The sequence below is a fragment of the Leiobunum rupestre genome, chromosome 8 (assembly GCF_980474605.1).
Source record: "Leiobunum rupestre chromosome 8, qqLeiRupe1.1.hap1, whole genome shotgun sequence".
NCBI classification, from domain to species: Eukaryota; Metazoa; Arthropoda; class Arachnida; order Opiliones; family Sclerosomatidae; genus Leiobunum; species Leiobunum rupestre.
In genome coordinates this window covers 44,366,152-44,389,132 of record NC_143391.1, presented here as the reverse complement: position 1 = coordinate 44,389,132, position 22,981 = coordinate 44,366,152, and the positions used below count along the sequence as shown (strand labels likewise).

The 22,981-nt window shown below is 42.3% G+C and overlaps 14 non-coding genes across 14 annotated transcripts; all 14 read left to right on the top strand.

Moving 5' to 3' along the window:
• Positions 1-10,525: 10,525 nt before the first annotated feature.
• On the top strand, positions 10,526-10,607 carry TRNAL-AAG (transfer RNA leucine (anticodon AAG)). Its single transcript has one exon. It is a non-coding gene; the product is annotated as a tRNA-Leu (tRNA).
• Positions 10,608-10,674: 67 nt separating this feature from the next.
• On the top strand, positions 10,675-10,756 carry TRNAL-AAG (transfer RNA leucine (anticodon AAG)). The gene has a single exon. It is a non-coding gene; the product is annotated as a tRNA-Leu (tRNA).
• A 67-nt stretch (positions 10,757-10,823) lies between these two features.
• TRNAL-AAG (transfer RNA leucine (anticodon AAG)) lies at positions 10,824-10,905 on the top strand. Its single transcript has one exon. It is a non-coding gene; the product is annotated as a tRNA-Leu (tRNA).
• A 67-nt stretch (positions 10,906-10,972) lies between these two features.
• TRNAL-UAG (transfer RNA leucine (anticodon UAG)) lies at positions 10,973-11,054 on the top strand. The gene has a single exon. It is a non-coding gene; the product is annotated as a tRNA-Leu (tRNA).
• A 364-nt stretch (positions 11,055-11,418) lies between these two features.
• TRNAL-AAG (transfer RNA leucine (anticodon AAG)) lies at positions 11,419-11,500 on the top strand. The gene has a single exon. It is a non-coding gene; the product is annotated as a tRNA-Leu (tRNA).
• A 4,640-nt stretch (positions 11,501-16,140) lies between these two features.
• On the top strand, positions 16,141-16,222 carry TRNAL-AAG (transfer RNA leucine (anticodon AAG)). Its single transcript has one exon. It is a non-coding gene; the product is annotated as a tRNA-Leu (tRNA).
• A 352-nt stretch (positions 16,223-16,574) lies between these two features.
• Positions 16,575-16,656, top strand: TRNAL-AAG (transfer RNA leucine (anticodon AAG)). The gene has a single exon. It is a non-coding gene; the product is annotated as a tRNA-Leu (tRNA).
• Positions 16,657-17,008: 352 nt separating this feature from the next.
• TRNAL-AAG (transfer RNA leucine (anticodon AAG)) lies at positions 17,009-17,090 on the top strand. The gene has a single exon. It is a non-coding gene; the product is annotated as a tRNA-Leu (tRNA).
• A 365-nt stretch (positions 17,091-17,455) lies between these two features.
• TRNAL-AAG (transfer RNA leucine (anticodon AAG)) lies at positions 17,456-17,537 on the top strand. Its single transcript has one exon. It is a non-coding gene; the product is annotated as a tRNA-Leu (tRNA).
• Positions 17,538-17,752: 215 nt separating this feature from the next.
• On the top strand, positions 17,753-17,834 carry TRNAL-AAG (transfer RNA leucine (anticodon AAG)). The gene is given in 2 exon segments: positions 17,753-17,790; positions 17,800-17,834. It is a non-coding gene; the product is annotated as a tRNA-Leu (tRNA).
• Positions 17,835-17,900: 66 nt separating this feature from the next.
• On the top strand, positions 17,901-17,983 carry TRNAL-AAG (transfer RNA leucine (anticodon AAG)). Its single transcript has one exon. It is a non-coding gene; the product is annotated as a tRNA-Leu (tRNA).
• Positions 17,984-19,527: 1,544 nt separating this feature from the next.
• On the top strand, positions 19,528-19,609 carry TRNAL-AAG (transfer RNA leucine (anticodon AAG)). Its single transcript has one exon. It is a non-coding gene; the product is annotated as a tRNA-Leu (tRNA).
• A 935-nt stretch (positions 19,610-20,544) lies between these two features.
• On the top strand, positions 20,545-20,626 carry TRNAL-AAG (transfer RNA leucine (anticodon AAG)). Its single transcript has one exon. It is a non-coding gene; the product is annotated as a tRNA-Leu (tRNA).
• Positions 20,627-21,438: 812 nt separating this feature from the next.
• Positions 21,439-21,520, top strand: TRNAL-AAG (transfer RNA leucine (anticodon AAG)). The gene has a single exon. It is a non-coding gene; the product is annotated as a tRNA-Leu (tRNA).
• The last annotated feature ends 1,461 nt before the right edge of the window (positions 21,521-22,981 follow it).

Here is a 22,981-nt window from a genome sequence, read left to right as displayed (position 1 = left end):
TGTTACTGGACTTACATAGCTAAATGTTTCTTTAAAATAGGTTTTTCTTAAGTATTCAGTTTTTAAAGTTGAACTTAAAACAGAACCAGCGATGAAATTTTGGGAAAGAAGAGTTTTAAAATTCTCAATTTGGTCATCAGTGGCATTAATACCAACCTCTCAGAAAATATCATTAACAGAATTCAAAATAGCTTTCTTCTCAATATCACAAATTATATTCAGTTCATTAACTATTTCTTGAACTGTAATAGATGGAATTAAATTTTTTGCCTCTAGTTTAAGGAGAAATTGTCCTAATATTTCAGATAGCCCGTCTTTATTTGGAACACTTTCATCAAAAACACAATCGGATGAGCAAACTATATCTATATTACTACAACTAGGTTCTACTTCCCTTATAGAACTATTTAATGCTTCAGGACCAAGCTCAGCAACTTCACTGAATTGATGACTCCTTGAAACATGAGCTGTAAATGTGCTCTTTAGTTTAAAAAGACGAGTACTTTTGTCATCACAGAAAGGACAACTAAATACTTCTTTATTTCTTAAATGCCATCTCATATGATCCCTAAGCTCTTTCGGCGAAGAAAAAAGTTTATTACAAAGGGAAATGGAACATTTAAATAAGTGACTATTAGTAACGGTAGTTAACGACACAGCTTTTGCAGAGTGGTCTCTGCTTATATGACTAGTTACACTAGACACGGCACTGAAGCTTCTCTTACAGTTCTTCACAGTACACATAAAACTGACATTAGGAGTATTCCTGTGGCACATGTAGTGGGATAACAGACTGTTCTGAGATGAGAAAGCTTTTAAACACACTGAGCACGTATGAATTTGGGAATTCATTTCACAAGTATAAATATGATCACAATTTAATGTAAAGTTAAGTCATTTTGTTCTGAAGATGATGAAAATTCACTCCATTTAAGTTTCACAAAAAATTAGAAGTTCGATTTTAGATAAGCAAATGAAAATACTTTAAAATTATAGTAAATAATATTTATAATAGTCACGACAACTTTGGCAGATCCAAACTCGAAAAGATCCTGGTGGATTAATCCTAATATCCACTTAAGATATCCACCTAAGAAAATCCAAAATATATGAAACCCTCAATAGATGAAAAAACTGTGAATTCAACTTAATTTTCAACATCTATGCAATATTTTTAAAGCACCACCTACAAATTCTAAAAAGGAGCGTACTCGCTAGCACCTCTTGAAAGAAGAGCTCAAACAAGTCAGTCTCGCAGAGGAAAAGCCAAAAAATGTCTTGGCATGCGGACATTGGCAAAGCACCACCGACAAATTCTAAAAAGGAGCGTACTCGCTAGCATCTGGCTACATATTATACTTCTGGAAGGCTATATTTATTTAGGTATAGACACTCGACAGACCTTATTAACTATAGTTGATAACCATTAAGAGTCCAAAATTATAATAGGCTTACAAATTTTAGTGTGTCTTAATGTTAATTCGTATGCTATTTCATTAGGCTTCTTAAAAGTAGTATGTAAATTATTCACGCGTTTATTTCTGTAATAGGCACAAAACCATAAATTTTACTCACCGAGTCCTATTTCTGGACATCAAACCAGCGTTTCTTAATAATTACCTTTGGAACTGGCAACAAACAATTTCAAACCTGCGAAAATCGATTGAATTACCAACAGTCTTGTAGTTTTTAATAAAATTAATTTGTGTTTATAAATAATACTTACAGATTTAAAAAAAAACCTGACTATGCTAGGTTCGCTGCATTCACTGTGACTGTCCAACGCGGTACAAAAATAGGCTTAGATGAGTCTAAGCATAGACACCGGAGAGAAATGGCGGGAAACTGGACTACCAGAAGTAACCAGATGTACCGAAAAGGTTTAAAAACTGCAAGCAGCGTTGCCAGATTTTTCTGACCGAATTATTGTTCAAAGGGTAATGATTTTAGTACAACAATAGAAATTATGATACCAAGTGTTCGTTCCAAAACATGCAGATATCTGTTTTCGTGCGTCGTTTCTATTGTGGAGTGGATGTAGTCAGTATGGTCAGTATCGACTATCAAGTAATCTGGCAGCACTTTAAGGTCGTCTTAATAATCATAACATTCCAAAGACAACGCGAGAAGCCTGCAGCTTTCCTACTGTTTTACACATTTGGACTAGATATTAACAGCGTAATTAAATATTTTAGTAGTAGAAATAATGTAAACATATATAAAAATAGGACGATTATAGTACAACAGGTAGGAAATATAGTACTGATGCAAAATTGTGGTATTTTTTGCAAGAAAATCAGATTTTGGGACCCCGGGCATCGCCCCTCCCCCGCTCCTGCCTAGCTACGGCACCATTAAAATATCGTTTTACACATTTGGTAAATATTATAAATAACGCTGTAAAATGTGGGACATTTAAATTGTAAATTATAAATAAATAATTATATTTGGAAATTGTATACAATTTTTTAATTAAAATTTGGGGTCCTGATTACCCCTCGTCTAATTATAACTTGGGGGGGGGGGGTTCTTACATTGGTTTTCACACTGCCATTACTCCATTACTCTATTCTGTAATTCTGTTACAAAATAGATGTTACAAAAATATTAATCTCAAGTTTTAATTATTATTTTCATGTTATTTAACACTGAGGAATATTTGCAAAAAATATTTTGTTCTTCACTTTATTTTTTAACTTGTTTTACTTAATAAATAAGTATTATGTGACATTCGTTTTTACAGTCAAATAATGTTTTTCATACGTTCAACCATTTTATTTAATGTGGCGCCACCGTAGGAAAATAAATGTTTTTTACCCGTTTTTTTAACGGTCAAAAATGGGGAATAATGTTTTAACGTAAACTTTAATGTTATATTACCGTTAAGTAACGTAACAGGTTTCTGACCGTTAATTATACAGCAAAATGTTCAACGGTAGTATGACTGTATAGTTTACTGTGATATAACCGTTCGTTTACGGTAATTTCTTAGAGTGTATACCATAAAAGTTTCTTATTGAAGATTAAAAATAAACATGAAAAAAGTCGTTCCAACAAGTCATTCTTAAAAAAGCTTTAACATTTGAACTCATCGGAAAGGTTTTAGATAATGCAGCCTAAGATTACGATAAGAAACTGCGGGAAGAGTCAGAGACCTTCGTGGATCAAAAGATATACGCCGTATTGTTGTCGTTGTTGTTATCATTCATAACATAGTGTCAGAGGTACCTGACGTTTATATCCGTATTTAGGCGCTGAATTCTTATTTACCACTCGTAACAATAAAGAAGAAACCACTTGGATTTTGAAGTGGGGTGGCGGAGTGGTTAGCACTTTCACCTCGCAGCAAGAGGAGCTGGGTTCGATCCCAACTTGTGGCACTGGGTGAAAGTTCGGAACAACTCCTTCTGCGTTGAGTTTGCAAGTTATCTCCCCACTGGTTTAAGGGGTTTTCCCCCGAGCCCTTCGGTTTCCCCTTCCATAAAAACTTGTTAAGGTTAACGGTAATAGTTAGTGTAGGGAGCTGTTGGCTCGGTCGCGTGGCATGCAGGGCTTGCCACCACCCTCCTACGCATTGTAACCCGGCCACCTGAATTAAAAGGCTTCAAAAGTCGCTTGATGACTTAGGCCAAAGGTAGTGCCTTGGGTATTAGCCTAGCTGATTATTATATGCCCGTGTAAACGTGTTAAAACATTTGTATAAAATATTTAAAATAACGAGAACCGACTAATTTCTAGGAAACGACGAAGCCGGTATTTGAAATTCGATCTGTGACCGGAGAAATTGGTGGTCAAGGTTGCCACATCTCAGGGTAGACGCATCGGGTTATAAATAAATATAGCGAAAATCAAAATTTTTATTTAAAATTTTCAATTTAACCTCAGTTATTTGAGATTAAATTTCACCATGCTAAGCTATGATAATTAAGTTTTTAAGCAATACTTATTTTCAATTTCTTGGCTGGCTTGTGGCATTTTTCACTGAAGATTAAGGTAAACCTATTTGAAATTTACTTACCACCAGTAGCTGCTTTCGCTTTAGTAAAGGGAGTCACCAGAGAAACGTAGTTTATTTTTAATTCTTACGCTACAATTGAAACGCATACTTTTTTAAACTTTTTGAATTTAAAGTATTTCACGCAATGATTATCTGGTAGATAACTTAACTTTCATGCTACATTTCCTGAAAAAATTTGGACTAATGGTTCTCGATTTCAAAGTGAATTAACGAAGTAGTCACTGCTTAAATACCGTTGGAATGATTTAAGGCGTGACATAATTGCTGATTGTAATATGTCGCGTTGCGAAAAGGTCTAATTAATATTGTTCAAATATCCGTTCACTAATGAAACGATTACGCCTTATAGCACCGAAATATAATAACTATTGTATAGGTTTAGAGATTAAAAAGAGAGGTGAAGTTTGACGTTCATTTCCTCTACCCCATTGACGATATTAAAGGGTTGGAAGAAACCACCCATAGTTCTTAGACTGAGTCCCCAAATTGATAAGAATGTTATCTTAATTTTTTCGCTTCATAAGATAATACAAAATTAGCTAAGATTATTTGATCCTTTGAGTTAATTTTTACGGTTATTATTTTTAAGAAGAGTAGGAAAGCGAGTTCCTGGAGTTTTTGTATTGCATTTTTGATGTGTAGAAATAATCTATACGAGAATAGGTGTTACTAGTCGTTTATTAACTGTATTTAATTAACGAAAGGGATTAAATCATTCACTTCCTCAAAATGCTTTAACACTTTACTTCCAAGGCTGATAAGATCTATTTTTTAATGCTAATAAAGGAACTCGAATTTTTGCTAGAACACGATTTAAAAAATGTCAGGAATATTCACTTTGTTTTACAACATCAATTGTTCTTTTTTTATCTGATTTATTTGTTTAGCTGTTCTACCCCGTGCGCTCTCGTAAAGCAGTCTGGTTCATGTATGTATAATAATATTGTCAGTAAAACGAATAATAAATAAACCTTTGTATATAAATATAAACTTTTAAGTTTGTGGCTACTAAAGAAATATATATTATTATTCATATTATCTTAATATCCTGTAGTATTATCTGGAAGAAATAAAGATAAGAAACATTACCTGTCTCAATATCGAAGCAGCAAATATTTTGGCATGTCTGCGGTTGATAAGCCATCTAAACTTTTGAACAAAGTAAGGTTTTAAACACTTTAAGATGAATGCAAGATATTAAAAGAAGGCGAAAGGGACTTGGTGGTCTCAACTTTTATTAACCGCTTGCTAAATGAGATATTTGTAATGTATCAATCGAAATAAGTTAAGAATCAACCTCAACAAGAACACAATATTAGAGCTAAACTAAACGAGGCTGGACCTAAAATTAAAAATCTTAACGACTATTCATCAAATTGATGGCTATGCTTTAAAAGAAATTGTTGGCTTTTACGATTGACCACAATTTTGGAGAAATGCCCTAATAAAAAAAGTGAAGCGCCAGAAGAATATCACTCGTGGACTAAAGAGCAAGACAGGGTAGTTTATTACTTTTATCACCCATGGGCCATGGCATTTCAGTTTATTGAGAAAGAGTGTGATACTATAGCTTCTTTAATGAAACCTACAGAGCCTTTCAACGGTAATACTTCAAGGAACAATGTAATTTTAAATCAAAATATTGTGAAAATTTGAAAAAGTCGTGGGGTGATAACGCAAGCTAACACAGAATTATAGAAATGTTACCAAATCTTGATGAATTGACATTTCAAAGGGCTTGACAAAAAAAGTAAAAAATCTTTTCCAAATAAGTAAGAGAAACTGTTTAATAGAGTAGCACATTGTGAATAACTAAATTGAAAGGGAGATGTAAAAACCAGGGAGCTGAATCGAAACGGCAATTTCCCTATTCCCGCGGTAACCGCGGGAATGGTCGGTAATGGGAGTGAAAAATTATATTCGGTAATGGAATGGATGGAAATGAAAACCAACTCGGCGGTTATGGATGGGAATGGAAAATTTAAGTTCGGGAATGGTCGAGAAAGGGCCGGCCGAAAAATTCGGGGTAAATACCACATCGATATTTCGAGCTCTAGCGAGAGCAGTGGCGCCGCCAGCAATAGGCACGAGTAGGCACGTGCCTACGTGGAAAACTAGAGGGGGCCCCAAATTTATTAAAAAAGGGGGCCCTATTTTTTCATATTGGTAAATTTTCCGTAGCCAAATTAATAGAGAAATTGCTTGTGACTATCAACTAACGCACATATTTTATGTGCATTAGTTGATAGTCAAAAGTCGCTTGATGACTTAGGCCTAAGGTGGTGCCTTGGGTATTAGCCTAGCTGATTATTATTATTATTATTATTATTATTATTATTTATATTTACTACATTTAAAAAGGATAATACCAGGGGATAAGGGCGTAAGCAAAAACGCAACGGGTGCCTTACGCGGCCGTCACTTCACCTCCCGCTGAGGGGGAGTTACGCGCGTAGCTAGACGAAACACGAAATCGCACAAGTGCGACAGAGAGAAAAATAAACAAACAACAAGCTATCTTGTGACTAGATTTAAGGCTTGTATAATAGTTCTCTTCGCTATATTTTGACGACTATTTTGAAATGACCATCAGTGGCAGAGATGTAGACATGTAGTGTATTATTTCAAATAAAAAAAGGGTGACTCACTTTCTCTTTTTATTTCGTGCCTGCCATATATGGGGGGCGGGGCAAGAAATATTGCGGTTACTCAATAGAAGTACCATCTCCTGATATAATAATGCATAAATATTTTCACACAAAGTAAGCGTTATTTACATTTTTGAAAGCATTTCAATTTTTAATGGGCCTTGGCTGTATCACTCGGCGATTTCCAAAGACTAAGAGGAATTCGCCGAGAGTTATTAGTCTTTAGTCACAGAATAATTCAAATGGAAAATAGAGGTTTTATTTTTAGCAAAAGTCTGATAAGACTTCACACAAAAAGTCCTTCAGTCGAGCTGGGGACTGTAACGTGTTATTTTCAGTGCACTGTAAAATGGCACCTAAAACCACGCGATTTTGATCGCCACATTACCGAATGTATAAAGAAATAGTGGTTAGGCGTTATAAAAAATAGTTCTTTACAAATTTTGATATAACTAAAAATAATGCCCATTTTTTAACAATTAAGATTAAAAATAAATAACGACATAAAGTTAGAGATATATTTATTGAGACAAAGATTAGGAAATTGTTTTAAGTTAAAGAAGTATAATAACTAAAGTTATTGGCTAGATTTTAACACGTGGCTTGCGGGTGATTGGTTCAATGCTTCAATAATTTCGTCTGCTCATTTGTTTTCACCACATGTAAAGATTTGATATTTACGGCGGATAACTTTACTTGGTGAGTCGATAAATATTTCCTTTAGGGTATTTAAAGACTAAGTTTACAAAATGTTTAATAGTTTTGTTTATTGATATAGATTAGTCATGAGTAAAGAAGAGCAATTGCTACTAGAAGGTTTCGAATGAAACGTAATCCTGAATTTTGAAGATGATCTTTTTAAAGTTAGTGAATCTAAAAGGAAAATCATGGAAGAGTTACAAGAGAGTGGAAATCTACACACAATGATAAAAACGTTCATTGATAAATTCTTCGAGCTTAAGGAAAAGATCAAATTAGATCGCACACCCAATTCTAGTTTCCTTTGTGCATGGAACTCATGGGTGTCCTTATATTCAATGGAAAAACCTGATGAATTTTATTTGAAACTGAATTGTGATGGAAATGAATTCTGCCTAATAACTTATTGGATTGTAAAAAAAGTGCTAGAAAATTATGCAAAGCTGATGAGATCTAATTGGACCAGCTCAAATACAAAACAAAGGGAACCAAGTTCTAGTCAAGCTAATAATAATCTCATCAAGAAGTAGAGCGCAATAAGAAATCCGATATGGTTTATTTGCTACTCAGACTAGGTGGAGGCTGTCTTGGTGAGATGTGGAGAGTAAATAAAAAGAATATGCAGGTTTATGCCAAAGTTAGACAAGGGAAGAAACCCTTCTCCCGAAAGTAACGAGATGTGGCTCACACATACTACAAAATTAGCCTATCACTTCGTAATATGGATCAGTTCCCTGAAGGCATTCCCCCAACTTTAATTCATATAAATCGGGAAGGATTATTAATTCCATATTTGGAACTCAATCCATACATTGCAAAGGTCACAAGGTGCATGACTTAGTTGCGGATGAGTGGGTAAAGTGGAACAAAATAAAACCGGGAGAAGTACTAAGTAAGAAATTGAGACATATACATGTATTCTAGCTATATCCAAAATATAATATAGCGTTTCTTTTTTAGAAGAGACGATGGCCACTCTTATGAAAAACGAAAATTTTAAAGAAATGTTTCACAAAGCCTTGTATGGGATATAAGAAATAATGAAAAGAAATTTTTTATATGAAGAATTAGAGTAATTTAGGGTCATATACCAGATAAAGCTTGGTCATTAAGCTAGGAGACTTACAAGGAGACTATCCGAGGTGTTACACACCGATTTTGTTCAAACTCGGGGGATGTAACTTGAAAAATCCTAAATGGATTTTATTCAATGGGCAACAGGTTTGCCATGGCAACGAAAAATGTTTTTGACATCATAAAATTGAAATTTTCCCATTGAAAATAACATTTTTACTGAACGGTAACGAATGCAAGAGGGATATTTTGAACGGGAAAGGACGGGAATGGTAATTTTTTATTAGAATGCATCTCTCTAGTAAAAACGGTTTAAATTAACAAAAACATTACTTTCAAATCCAACGTTTCGGAGGAACTATTTAACCTTCAGTCGTATAAGATAAATAGTTCCACTGAAACTTTCGATTTCGAAATAAATTTATAGTGATTTTAAACCGTTTTGCGTCTCCATTTTAATTTACACGTAATTAAATTTAGAATTAAACAAATTTCAAAATATAATTAATAATTAGAGCTGTGCATTTCGAGCACCTTTCCTTCTCTCGGCCCTCTTAATTTTGGTCTTGGAACAATGGCCATTAGTAACCTTTTCATTAACGATTTCATTAGTTTCAGTCTTTTAACTCCTAGATGGTACTGGATTACTGTTGTATTTTACCCTGCAATACACACTTTGAAAGTTGTTGGCTGAAATAGTTTTCAACTAAGTCTTGGTTTAATCTTGCCGTTAGCGAAACTGGCGCTCCTTTACCCCATAAGTACTTGACTATTTCAATTGTAGAACGCACTTAAAACAGTAATTATATTAGCATAATTCCTTTTTTAAATAAAAATGAAATTTACCAGTTATTCTTATTCCTTCTCTACTTAATATCATTATGGATTGGTCAAAGTCCAAATGTCCAAGAAAATTCTCTTCTAACAACTGAAATTTAAAAAAATGTGTGATTCATTAAAAGTTTGAATGTTAATTGCATAAACTACATTCACACGCCAATCATCTGGACTCGTGAATGGAGCTAATTCCGGCTTTCTCTTTAATTTTGTTTTGGAGGTATTTGAAACATTCAGAATATCAAAAATATTTACAAACAAGCGAATAAATTTTATGGTTTCTGATGCTTCATCACCAATCAGTTCTTTTGGATAAACATGATTTTTCGTTAGCTTTGGTGCTAGTCGCAAAATTGAAGTCGAATCAATGCGATAGGTGTCAACAATGTGTGACCGGATAATTTATTTTCCATTTTTCTTCAACAGCCGCACTGGTTTACTTGATCCGTCTTTTTGTTTTTCTTTTTTCCACTATTGCAAACTCCATTCTTTGCAGTTTTTACAGCGTGGCATATCGATTTTTACTTCTATATATCATTTCGTGGTTATTTAATATTTCTTCACTTTCTGTACAGATTTTTTATTAATTTTTGGTTTTATGAAGTCACACACAACGCAGAGTATTCTAAAACCAGTTCTTTGCAAACTTCCGGTAGCGGCGGTAGCTTCCCAAACTATTAAATATTTATCTTCAACTTTAAGGTTTCCTAAGGGAAAAATGCGTATGCATATTTGAAGTTTTTTGTAATACCATTAATTGAAGAATGTGAGTAGCTTAACTTGGATTAGAATCCATGTCTTCTGAGGTACCCATTTTTTTTCTGTTTTAGCAAACTTTATTTTTAAAGGTTTTTAAATTTGTGGCACTAATTAATTATCCAGTTCGACTGTGAAATACCAAGTCATGCTTAACCTGAATTTCATCTATTACTAGTAAGAAGTATTTATGATAATCCTCAATCTCATCCAGAGTTACTTATACACTCTGGCACTATCTTTTTAGATTCACGGTTCAGTTTTTCCTTAGGATCCAAGCAACAATTGTGGTCCAAAACAAATAGCGCAAAAGGAAATTATTGTTAGAAATATGAACTCAGATTAAGCAAGTGTTAAAAAACCAGAGGGCGCTAGTTTTAGGCACAAGTCTTTTCGGAGGCTGGGGATCGAATCCCACCGCTGCCAACATTTTTCCTTAGTTCTGATAAAAGCGACCGATGAGGATCTAAGTTAATTGGGGCCTAATTGTAGGGGTAGTGTGGCCGAGCGGTATAAGGCGCTGGTTTAAGGCACCAGTTTCTTTAGAGGCGTGGGTTCGAATCCCACCGCTGCCAACATTTTCCCTTAGTTCTGATAAAAGCGACCGATGTGGATCTAAGTTAATTGGGGACCGATTATAGGGGTAGTGTGGCCGAGCGGTCTAAGGCGCTCGTTTAAGGCACCAGTTTCTTCGGAGGCGTGGGTTCGAATCCCACCGCTGCCAACATTTTTCCTTAGTTCTGATAAAAGCGACCGATGGGGATCTAAATTAATTGGGGACCGATCATAGGGGTATTGTGGCCGAGCGGTCTAAGGCGCTGGTTTAAGGCACCAGTCTCTTCAGAGGCGTGGGTTCGAATCCCATCGTTGCCAACATTTTTTCTTAGTTCTGAAAAAAGCGACCGATGAGGATCTAAGTTAATTGGGGACTATTTGTAGGGGTAGTGTGGCCGAGCGGTCTAAGGCGCTGGTTTTAGGCACCAGTCTCTTCAGAGGCGTGGGTTCGAATCCCATCGTTGCCAACATTTTTCCTTAGTTCTGGTAAAAGCGACCGATGAGGATCTAAGTTAATTGGGGACTAATTGTAGGGGTATTGTGACCGAGCGGTCTTAGGCGCTGGTTTAAGCCACCAGTCTCTTCGGAGGCATGGGTTCGAATCCCACCGCTGCCAACATTTTTCCTTAGTTCTGATAAAAGTGACCGAAGAGGATCTAAGTTAATTGGGGACCGATTATAGGGGTATTGTTGCCGAGCGGTCTAAGGCGCTGGTTTAAGGCACCAGTCTCTTCGGAGGCATGGGTTCGAATCCCACAGCTGCCAACATTTTTCCTTAGTTCTGATAAAATCGACCGATGAGGATCTAAGTTTATGGGGGCCGATTACAAGGGTAGTGTGGCCGAGCGGTCTAAGGCGCTGGTTTAAGGCAACAGTCTCTTCGGAGGCGTGGGTTCGAATCCCACTGCTGCCAACATTTTTCCTTAATTCTGATAAAAGCAACCGATGAGGATCTAAGTTAAATGGAGACCGATTATAGGGGTAGTGTGGCCGAGCAGTTTAAGGCACAAGTCTCTTCTGAGGCGTGGGTTCGAAGCCCACCGCTACCAAAATTTTTCCGTAGCTCTGATAAAAGTGACCAATGAGGATCCCGGTTAATTGGCGAGCAGTAATATGGGTAACGTTGCTGAGCGGTCTAAGGCGCTGGTTTAAGGCACCAGTCTCTTCGGAGGCGTGGGTTCGAATCCTACCACTGCCAACATTTTTCCTTAGTTCTGATAAAAGCGACCGATGAGGATCTAAGTTAAATGGGGATCGATTATAGGGGTAGTGTGGCCGAGCAGTTTAAGGCACCAGTCTCTTCGGAGGCGTAGGTTCGAAGCCCACCGCTGCCAACATTTTTCCGTAGCTCTGATAAAAGTGACCAATGAGGATCCAGGTTAATTGGCGAGCAGTTATATGGGTAACGTTGCTGAGCGGTCTAGGGCGCTGGTTTAAGGCACCAGTCTCTTCGGAGGCGTGGGTTCGAATCCTACCGCTGCCCACATTTTTCCTTAGTTCTGATAAAAGCGACCGATGTGGATCTAAGTTAATTGAGGACCAATTATAGGGGCAGAGCGGTTTAAGGCGCCAGTCTCTTCGGAGGCGTGGGTTCGAATCCCACCGCTGCCAACATTTTTCCTTAATTCTGATAAAATCGACCGATGTGGATCTAAGTTAATTGAGGACCAATTATAGGGGCAGAGCGGTTTAAGGCGCCAGTCTCTTCGGAGGCGTGGGTTCGAATCCCACCGCTGCCAACATTTTTCCTTAGTTCTGATAAAAGCGACCGATGAGGATCGTAGTTAATTGGGGATCGATTAAAGGGGTAGTGTGGCCGAGCGGTCCAAGGCCCTGGTTTAAGGCACCAGTCTCTTCGGAGGCATGGGTTCGAATCCCACAGCTGCTAACATTTTTCCTTAGTTCTGATAAAAGCGACCGATGAGGATCGTAGTTAATTGGGGATCGATTACAGGGGTAGTGTGGCCGAGCGGTCTAAGGCCCAGCGTATTGTTGATCGGAGTCGCGACACCGTCGAGTACCGTGTAGATATTTTTCAATGGTACGAAAATCTTAAAGTTTGTATTAAGGATTACGCCATGTTCTACGGCAAAGCTCGCGCTCAGAAGTTGAGAAGTTCTCGCGCTGCTTTATTGGTTCGGATTTCTCACCTCGAGTCTCGCTACGCGTCCGATCTTACTTGTTTGCCGGAGTTGCTGGACGCTAAGCAGGCATTGGCGGATTTCGATTCTGAGGTGCTTCGTGGCCAGGTCGTACGCGCTAAGACGGATTTTAAAGAATTGGGTGAGCGGCCCACGCGCTATTTTCTGCGCCTGGAGACTCATCGTCAGAGTATCAAATCGATTGGTCGTTTAGTGTCTCCATCAGGAGAGGTCTTTCGCGACGGGCGTCTCATCCGTCAGCAAATTTTTGATTTCTATAATGCCCTTTATACTCAGGAGCCTATTTGCGAGGCCCAGAGTCGGAGTTTTAGCAATCGGGTCCGGGACCGGGTATCGAAAGCTGATCGTGACGCAGTTGAGTTGCCTGTCACCTGGGAGGAACTCGAGCGGTCCTTGGGGTCTATGAAGCCCAATAAGAGTCCGGGACTTGATGGTTTGACGGTGGAGTTTTGGCGGTTTTTTCTTCCGCTTATTAAGGATGACTTTCTTCGCTTAGCCCATATCGCCCGTGATCAGGGCCGAATTCCGCGCAGCATGAAAATAGGTCTTATTATCCTTTTGCCCAAGACTGGTGATTTAACTCTTTTAAAGAACTGGAGGCCTATAACGTTACTCAATACTGATTATAAAATTTTATCCAAAGTTTTTGCTCTCCGAGTAGCGTCGCTTTTGCCGAACATTACGTCAGCTACTCAAACGGGTGCGGTTCGTGGTCGGGACATTTCTACCTCCACGAGACTGTTGTCAGATGTCGCCGAGAACCTCCGCCTTCGTGAAGAGGGTGGCATTATGGTCCAGCTGGACCTTATGAAGGCTTTCGACCGGGTGGCATGGCCATATTTATTTGAGCTCTTAGCGGCCATGGGGTTTGGCCCGTTTTTCTGCAAGTGGATTCAAGCTTTTGTCGCGGGTTCCAGGGCCTGTGTCAAAGTCAATGGTCATTTGACTGATGTCTTTTCGTTAGGGCGGTCGGTTCGCCAAGGGTGCCCGCTTAGCCCTCTGCTATATGTTTTAGCCTCGGAACCTCTGTTTTCCGCGGTCACGTCGCACGAATCCATCCCGCCGGTACGGTTATCCGCGCATTCGGTTTTGCCGACTCTTTTTCAACATATGGATGACACCACGGTTGTAACCTCAACAGCGGCCGCGATTCCCGCGATCTGCGACGTTTTTGCGGATTTCGGTCAAGCCTCCGGAGCGAAATTGAACCCGTCAAAGTGCCACGCGAAATGGCTTGGTCTATATCACGGTCGGGACCCTATCGAGATCAGCGGCGTAACGCTTTCTAGTTCACCTTTGAAAATTCTCGGTATTTGGATAGACTACGATTCTGTGCATTCGGCTCGCCTTCAATGGGAGGAGCGCTATGGCAAGTTCTCTCGGGTCTTACGGTCTTGGAAAGGTCGTACTCTCTCGGTCGTTGGCAAAGTTTTGGTTGTCAATGTGCTCGCTGCATCTATGCTCTGGCATATTTTAAAAACAGTCGATATTTCGCCTTTTTGGCTTCGTCAATTTCGGGAAGCCATTTTGAACTTTATTTGGGGCAATGGCCCTCATCTGGTCGCCTATGAGAGTCTTGTTCGGCCAACGCTGATCGGAGGGTTCGGGCTAGTAGACATTTGTACCAAAGTTAAGGCGTTTCGCGTTCGTGAAGCTCTTACGTTGTTTGCAGAGACTACTCCGGTTTTCGCTCGGGATCTTTCGTCGCAGATTCTTAATCTTTATGGCGGCGCCTTGAAATTGGGCCTACACGTTTTCCGGTTATCTATCACTTCTCGTTGCGCCGCCGGTCTTCCGTCTCGGTATGTTTCCATGCTGCTTGCTTGGAAGGATTTTCAGCACATTCATGGCTGGACCTTTCCCGCTCTCTCGAATTTTTTGGATGAACCGCTTTTTTTAAATCCGCGTCTGTCGTTGCCACATTTCGGTCGTCTCGAGCGTGGGTTTTTTTCGCAAGCGGGTTTTCGGACAGTACGCGATCTGTGTTACGAGTACGTCCCCGGGTTCTTGCCGCCACAGGCGTGTTTCGACGCTACAGCCGATTCATCGCTCGTTTTGCCTCGGTCTCGGGTCTTGCTACTCTACCAAGAACTTATTGATGCAGTTCCTCTGATTTGGTCCATGAGCATTCAACAAGGGGGGCGTCAATTGCGTCGCCCTCCGGTCGCGCACGAGGTCGGTTTATCGGTTATTGACGTGTCGGGCGAAAAGGTGTCTCTCGCTATCGCAGTGAGGCCCATTTACGCTGCGTTCGCGGAATCATTGTCTATCGAGTCGAGTGGAGAAGAACGCTGGCGTCGCTTTTTCGGTGGCCCTCTTCAACGGATTCGCTGGAAATTCGTGCGATCCAATTTTTTGGGTCCTTCGCTCTCTGCCATAAATTTACGCCTCATTCATCATGGTTTCTCGGTGAAGTCGCGTTTGGTGCACGCTCTAGTGGTACAGGATGATACGTGCATATATTGTCGGATAGACTCAGAGACGGTAGAACATCTCTTCGTAACGTGCCCCGTGGTTTCTCAATTATGGACTTGGCTATTCTGTGATATTTTGGAACTTAATCGTGATTTATATGGCGTTTCTTCGTATACGCGAAATTCTTTCCTTATTTTTGGTTTAATTCATAAAGACTTGCATAACTCTAAAATGTTTTGGACAGTGGTCCAGTTCCTTTGTGCTGTAATGAAAAGAGAAATTTGGTTATACCGGTGTTATTGTTCTTTTAATGATATTCAATTTAATCACTTTTTGTGTCAAAAGAAATTCCATGCAGTTTTAAAACTAGAATGTCGTTATAAGCAACAGAAATTACATTTAGATTTACCGTCAGATTTAATTTTATACAACATGTTAAACAAAATATTTGAATAGAATGCTTGTTGATTGCTTGTCCTCAATTCTATTTTGTGTTTTATAACCTCCAATCTTTATGATTGTATTGTAATTTTAATACTGTGAATAAAGGGTTTTAAAAAAAAAAAAAAAAAAGGCCCTGGTTTAAGGCACCAGTCTCTTCGGAGGCGTGGGTTCGAATCCCACCGCTGCCAACATTTTTCCTTAATTCTGATAAAATCGACCGATGTGGATCTAAGTTAATTGAGGACCAATTATAGGGGCAGAGCGGTTTAAGGCACCAGTCTCTTCGGAGGCGTGGGTTCGAATCCCACCACTGCCAACATTTTTCCGTAGCTCTAATAAAAACGACCAAAGAGGATTCAGGTTAATTGGCGAGCAGTAATATGGGTAACGTTGCTAAGCGGTCTAGGGCGCTGGTTTAAGGCACCAGTCTCTTTGGAGGCGTGGGTTCGAATCCCACCGCTGCCAACATTTTTCCTTTATTCTGATAAAAGCAACCGATGAGGATCTAAGTTGAATGGGGACCGATTATAGGGGTAGTGTGGCCGAGCGGTCTAAGGCGCTGGTTTAAGGCACCAGTCTCTTCGGAGGCGTGGGTTCGAAGCCCACCGCTGCCCACATTTTTCCTTAGTTCTGATAAAAGCAACCGATGAGGATCTAAGTTAAATGGGGACCGATTATAGGGGTAGTGTGGCCGAGCAGTTTAAGGCACCAGTCTCTTCTGAGGCGTGGGTTCGAAGCCCACCGCTGACAACATTTTCCCGTAGCTCTGATAAAAGTGACCAATGAGGATCCAGGTTAATTGGTGAGCAGTAATATGGGTAACGTTGCTGAGCGGTCAAGGGCGCTGGTTTAAGGCACCAGTCTCTTCGGAGGCGTGGGTTTGAATACCACTGCTGCCCACATTTTTCCTTAGTTCTGATAAAAGCGACCGATGAGGATCTAAGTTAATGGGGGATCGATAATAGGGGTAGTGTGGCCGAGCGGTCTAAGGCGCTGGTTTAAGGCACCAGTCTCTTCGGAGGCGTGGGTTCGAATCCTACCACTGCCAACATTTTTCCTTAGTTCTGATAAAAGCGACCGATGAGGATCTAAGTTAAATGGGGATCGATTATAGGGGTAGTGTGGCCGAGCAGTTTAAGGCACCAGTCTCTTCGGAGGCGTGGGTTCGAAGCCCACCGCTGCCAACATTTTTCCGTAGCTCTGATAAAAGTGACCAATGAGGATCCAGGTTAATTGGCGAGCAGTAATATGGGTAACGTTGCTGAGCGGTCTAGGGCGCTGGTTTAAGGCACCAGTCTCTTCGGAGGCGTGGGTTCGAATCCTACCGCTGCCCACATTTTTCTTTAGTTCTGATAAAAGCGACCGATGAGGATCTAAGTTAATGGGGGATCGATTATAGGGGTAGTGTGGCCGAGCGGTCTAAGGCGCTAGTTTAAGGCACCAGTCTCTTCGGAGGCGTGGGTTCGAATCCCACCGCTGCCATCATTTTTCCTTAGTTCTAATAAAAGCGACCGATGAGGATCTAAGTTAATTGGCGAGCAGTAATATGGGTTCCGTTGCTGAGCGGTCAAGGGCGCTGGTTTAAGGCACCAGTCTCTTCGGAGGCGTGTGTTCGAATCCCACCGCTGCCAACATTTTTCCTTAGTTCTGATAAAAGCGACCAATGAGGATCCAGGTTAATTGGCGAGCAGTAATATGGGTTACGTTGCTGAGGGGTCAAGGGCGCTGGTTTAAGGCACCAGTCTCTTCGGAGGCGTGGGTTCGAATCCCACCGCTCCCAACATTTTTCCGTAGCACTGATAAAAGTGACCAATGAGGATCCAGGTTAATTGGCGAGCAGTAATAGGGGTAGTGTGGCCGAGCGGTCTAAGGTGCTGGTTTAAGGAACCAGCCTCTTCGGAGGCGTGGGTTCGAATCCCACCACTGCCAACATATTTCCTTAGTTCTGATAAAAGCGACCGATGAGGATCTAAGTTAAATGGGGATCGAGTATAGGGGTAGTGTGGTCGAGCGGTCTAAGGCGATGGTTAAGGCACCAGTCTCTTCGGAGGCGTGGGTTCGAATCCCACCGCTGCCAACATTTTTCCTTAGTTCTGATAATAGCGACCGATGAGGATCTAAGTTAAATGGGGACCGTTTATAGGGGTAGTGTGGCCGAGCGGTCTAAGGCGCTGGTTTAAGGCCACAGTTTCTTCGGAGGCGTGGGTTCGAATCCCACCGCTGCCAACATTTTTCCTTAGTTCTGATAAAAGCGACCGATGAGGATCTAAGTTAATGGGGGACCGATTATAGGGCTAGTGTGGCCGAGCGGTCTAAGGCACTGGTTTAAGGCACCAGTCTCTTCGGAGGCGTGGGTTCGAATCCCACCACTGCCAACATTTTTCCGTAGCTCTGATAAAAGCGACCAATGAGGATCCAGGTTAATTGGCAAGCAGTAATATGGGTAACGTTGCTGAGCGGTCTAGGGCGCTGGTTTTAGGCACCAGCCTCTTCGGAGGCGTGGGTTCGAATCCCACCACTGCCAACATATTTCCTTAGTTCTGATAAAAGCGACCGATGAGGATCTAAGTTAAATGGGGATCGATTATAGGGGTAGTGTGGCCGAGCGGTCTAAGGCGCTGGTTAAGGCAACAGTCTCTTCGGAGGCGTGGGTTCGAATCCCACCGCTGCCAAAATTTTTCCTTAGTTCTGATAATAGCGACCGATGAGGATCTAAGTTAAATGGGGACCGTTTATAGGGGTAGTGTGGCCGAGCGGTCTAAAGCGCTGGTTTAAGGCCACAGTTTCTTCGGAGGCGTGGGTTCGAATCCCACCGCTGCCAACATTTTTCCGTAGTTCTGATAAAAGCGACCGATGAGGATCTAAGTTAAATGGGAACCGATTATAGGGGTAGTGTGTCCGAGCTGTTTAAGGCACCAGTCTCTTCGGAGGCGTGGGTTCGAATCCCACCGCTGCCCACATTTTTCCTTAGTTCTGATAAAAGCGACCAATGAGGATCTAAGTTAATTGGGGACCGATTATAGGGGTCGTGTGGCCGGGGGGTCTAATGCGCTGGTTTAAGGCACCAGTCTCTTCGGAGGCGTGGGTTCGTATCCAACCGCTGTCAACATATTTCCGTAGCTCTGATAAAAGCGACCAATGGGGATCCAGGTTAATTGGCGAGCAGTAATATGGGTGATGTTGCTGAGCGGTCTAGTGCTCTGGTTTAAGGCACCAGTCTCTTCGGAGGCGTCGGTTCGAATCCCACCGCAGCCAACATTTTTCCTTAGTTCTGATAAAGGCGACCGATGAGGATCTAAGTTAATTGGGGACAGATTATAGGGGCTAGTGTCGCCGAGCAGTCTAAGGCGCTGGTTTAAGGCACCAGCCTTTTCGGAGGCGTGGGTTCGAATCCCACCGCTGCCAACATTTTTCCTTAGTTCTGATAAAAGCGACCGATGAGGATCTAAGTCAATTGGGGACCGATTATAAGGGTAGCTGGGCCGAGCGGTCTAAGGCACTGGTTTTAGACACCAGTCTCTTCGGAGGCATGGGTTCGAATATTACCGCTGCCAACATTTTTCCTTAGTTCTGATAAAAGCGACCGATGAGGATCTAAGTTAATTGGGGATCGATTATAGGGGTAGTGTGGCCGAGCAGTCTAAGGCGCTGGTTTAAGGCACCAGTCTGTTCGGAGGCTTGGGTTCGAATCCCACCGCAACCAACATTTTTCCTTAGTTCTGATAAAAGCGACTGATGAGGATCTAAGTTAATTGGGGACCAAATGTAGGGGTAGTGTGGCCGAGCGGTCTAGGGCGCTGGTTTAAGGGACCAGTCTCTTCGGAGGCGTGGTTTAGAATCCCAACGCTGCCAACATTTTTCCGTAGCTCTGATAAAAACGACCGATGAGGATCTAAGTTAATTGGGGACCGATTATAGGGGTAGTGTGGCCGAGCAGTCTAAGGCGCTGGTTTAAGGCACCAGTCTCTTCGGAGGCATGGGTTCGAATCCCACCGCTGCCAACATTTTTCCGTAGCTCTAATAAAAGCGACCAATGAGGATCTAAGTTAATTGGGGACCGATTATAGGGGTCGTGTGGCCGGGGGGTCTAATGCGCTGGTTTAAGGCACCAGTCTCTTCGGAGGCGTGGGTTCGTATCCAACCGCTGTCAACATATTTCCGTAGCTCTGATAAAAGCGACCAATGGGGATCCAGGTTAATTGGCGAGCAGTAATATGAGTAACGTTGCTGAGCGGTCTAGGGCGCTGGTTTTAGGCAACAGTCTCTTCGGAGGCAAGGGTTCGAATCCCACCGCTGCCAACATTTTTCCTTAGTTCTGATAAAAGCGACAGATGAGGATCTAATTTAATTGGGGACCGATTATAGGGGTAGTGTGGCCGAGCGGTCTAAGGCGCTGGTTTAAGGCTCTAGCCTCTTCGGAGGCGTGGGTTCGAATCCCACCGCTGGCAACATTTTTCCTTAGTTCTGATAAAAGCGACCGATGAGGATCTTAGTTAATTGGGGACCGATGGTAGGGGAAGTGTGGCCGAGAGGTCTGTTCGGAGGCGTCGGTTCGAATCCCACCGCAGCCAACATTTTTCCTTAGTTCTGATAAAAGCGACCGATGAGGATCTTAGTTAATTGAGAGCCGATTATAGGGGTAGTGTGACCGAGCGGTCTTAGGCGCTGGTTTAAGGCACCAGTCTCTTCGGAGGCATGGGTTCGAATCCCACCGCTGCCAACATTTTTCCGTAGCTCTGATAAAAACGACCGATGAGGATCTAAGTTAATTGGGGACCGATTATAGGGGTAGTGTGGCCGAGCAGTCTAAGGCGCTGGTTTAAGGCACCAGTCTCTTCGGAGGCTTGGGTTCGAATCCCACCGCTGCCAATATTTTTCCGTAGTTCTGATAAAAGCGGCCGATGAGGATCTAATTTAATTGGGGACCGATTATAGGGGTAGTGTGGCCGAGCGGTCTAAGGCGCTGGATTAAGGCTCTAGCCTCTTCGGAGGCGTGGGTTCGAATCCCACCGCTGGCAACATTTTTCCTTAGTTCTGATAAAAGCGACCGATGAGGATCTTAGTTAATTGGGGACCGATGGTAGGGGAAGTGTGGCCGAGAGGTCTAAGGCGCTGGTTTAAGGCACCAGTCTGTTCGGAGACGTCGGTTCGAATCCCACCGCAGCCAACATTTTTCCTTAGTTCTGATAAAAGCGACCGATGAGGATCTTAGTTAATTGAGAGCCGATTATAGGGGTAGTGTGACCGAGCGGTCTTAGGCGCTGGTTTAAGGCACCAGTCTCTTCGGAGGCATGGGTTCGAATCCCACCGCTGCCACCATTTTTCCTTAGTTCTGATAAAAGCGACCGATGAGGATCTAAGTTAATTGGAGACCGATTATAAGGGTACTGTGGCCGAGCGGTCTAAGGCGCTGGTTTTAGGCACCAGTCTCTTCAGAGGCGTGGGTTCGAATCCCACCGCTGCTAACATTTTTCCGTAGCTCTGATTAAAGTGACCAATGAGGATCCAGGTTAATTGTCGAGCAGTAATATGGGTAACGTTGCTGAGCGGTCTAGGGCGCTGGTTTTAGGCACCAGTCTCTTCGGAGGCGTGGATTCGAATCCCACCGCTGCCAACATTTTTCCGTAGTTCTGATAAAAGCGGCCGATGAGGATCTAAGTTAATTGGGGACCGATTATAGGGGTAGCTGGGCCGAGCGGTCTAAGGCACTGGTTTTAGACACCAGTCTCTTCGGAGGCATGGGTTCGAATCCCACCGCTGCCAATATTTTTCCGTAGTTCTGATAAAAGCGGCCGATGAGGATCTAATTTAATTGGGGACCGAATGTAGGGGTAGTGTGGCCGAGCGGTCTAGGGCGCTGGTTTAAGGCACCAGTCTCTTCGGAGGCGTGGGTTCGAAACCCACCTCTGCCAACATTTTTCCGTAGCTCTGATAAAAGCGACCAATGAGGATCCAGGTTAATTGGCAAGCAGTAATATGGGTAACGTTGCTGAGCGGTCTAGGGCGCTGGTTTAAGGCACTAGTCTCTTCAGAGGCGTGGGTTCGGATACCACCAATGCCAACATTTTTCCTTAGTTCTGATAAAAGCGACCGATGAGGATCTAAGTTAATTGGGGACCGATAATAGGGGTAGTGTGACCGAGCGGTCTAAGGCGCTGGTTTGAGGCAACAGTCTCTTCGGAGGCTAGGGTTCGAATCCCACCACTGCCAACATTTTTCCGTAGCTCTGATAAAAGCGATAAATGAGGATCCAGGTTAATTGGCGTGCAGTAATATGGTTTACGTTGCTGAGGGGTCAAGGGCGCTGGTTTAAGGCACCAGTCTCTTCGGAGGCGTGGGTTCGAATCCCACCACTGCCAACATTTTTCCGTAGCTCTGATAAAAGCGACCAATGAGGATCCAGGTTAATTGGCAAGCAGTAATATGGGTAACGTTGCTGAGCGGTCTAGGGCGCTGGTTTTAGGCACTAGTCTCTTCAGAGGCGTGGGTTCGGATACCACCAATGCCAACATTTTTCCTTAGTTCTGATAAAAGCGACCGATGAGGATCTAAGTTAATTGGGGACCGATAATGGGGGTAGTGTGACCGAGCGGTCTAAGGCGCTGGTTTGAGGCAACAGTCTCTTCGGAGGCTATTGTTCGAATCCCACCACTGCCAACATTTTTCCGTAGCTCTGATAAAAGCGATAAATGAGGATCCAGGTTAATTGGCGTGCAGTAATATGGTTTACGTTGCTGAGGGGTCAAGGGCGCTGGTTTAAGGCACCAGTCTCTTCGGAGGCGTGGGTTCGAATCCCACCGCTCCCAACATATTTCCTTAGTTCTGATAAAAGCGACCAATGAGGATCCAGGTTAATTGGCGAGCAGTAATATGGGTAACGTTGCTGAGCGGTCTAGGGTGCTAGTTTTAGGCACCAGTCTCTTCGGAGGCGTGGGTTCGAATCCCAACGCTGCCAACATTTTCCGGTAGTTCTGATAAAAGCGGCCGATGAGGATCTAAGTTAATTGGGGACCGATTATAGGGGTAGTTTGGCCGAGCGGTCTAAGGCACTGGTTCTCGTCTCGTTTGCTTTTTCGTCGGGAACGGTTGTCTTTTTTACGCTCTCGTTCTCGGTGTTTTCTTGCGGCGGTACGTACCACTTTAGCGGTTTTCTACCGTGTTTTCTTTTTCCCTTTCTCGTTGTTTTCATTTTTCGTGTTTGGATTTTATTTTTCTTCTTACGGTTGTCCCCGATTTCGGGAGGCCGCCACTATGGAGGCGCTAAAGCGTAGCGTCTTTGTGGTTGTCGAGTCATTGACTCCGGGTATTACTAAGGAGATTATTGCAGTATCGGTTAAAATGGTTTTTGGAACTGATGCTATTTCATCGGTTGT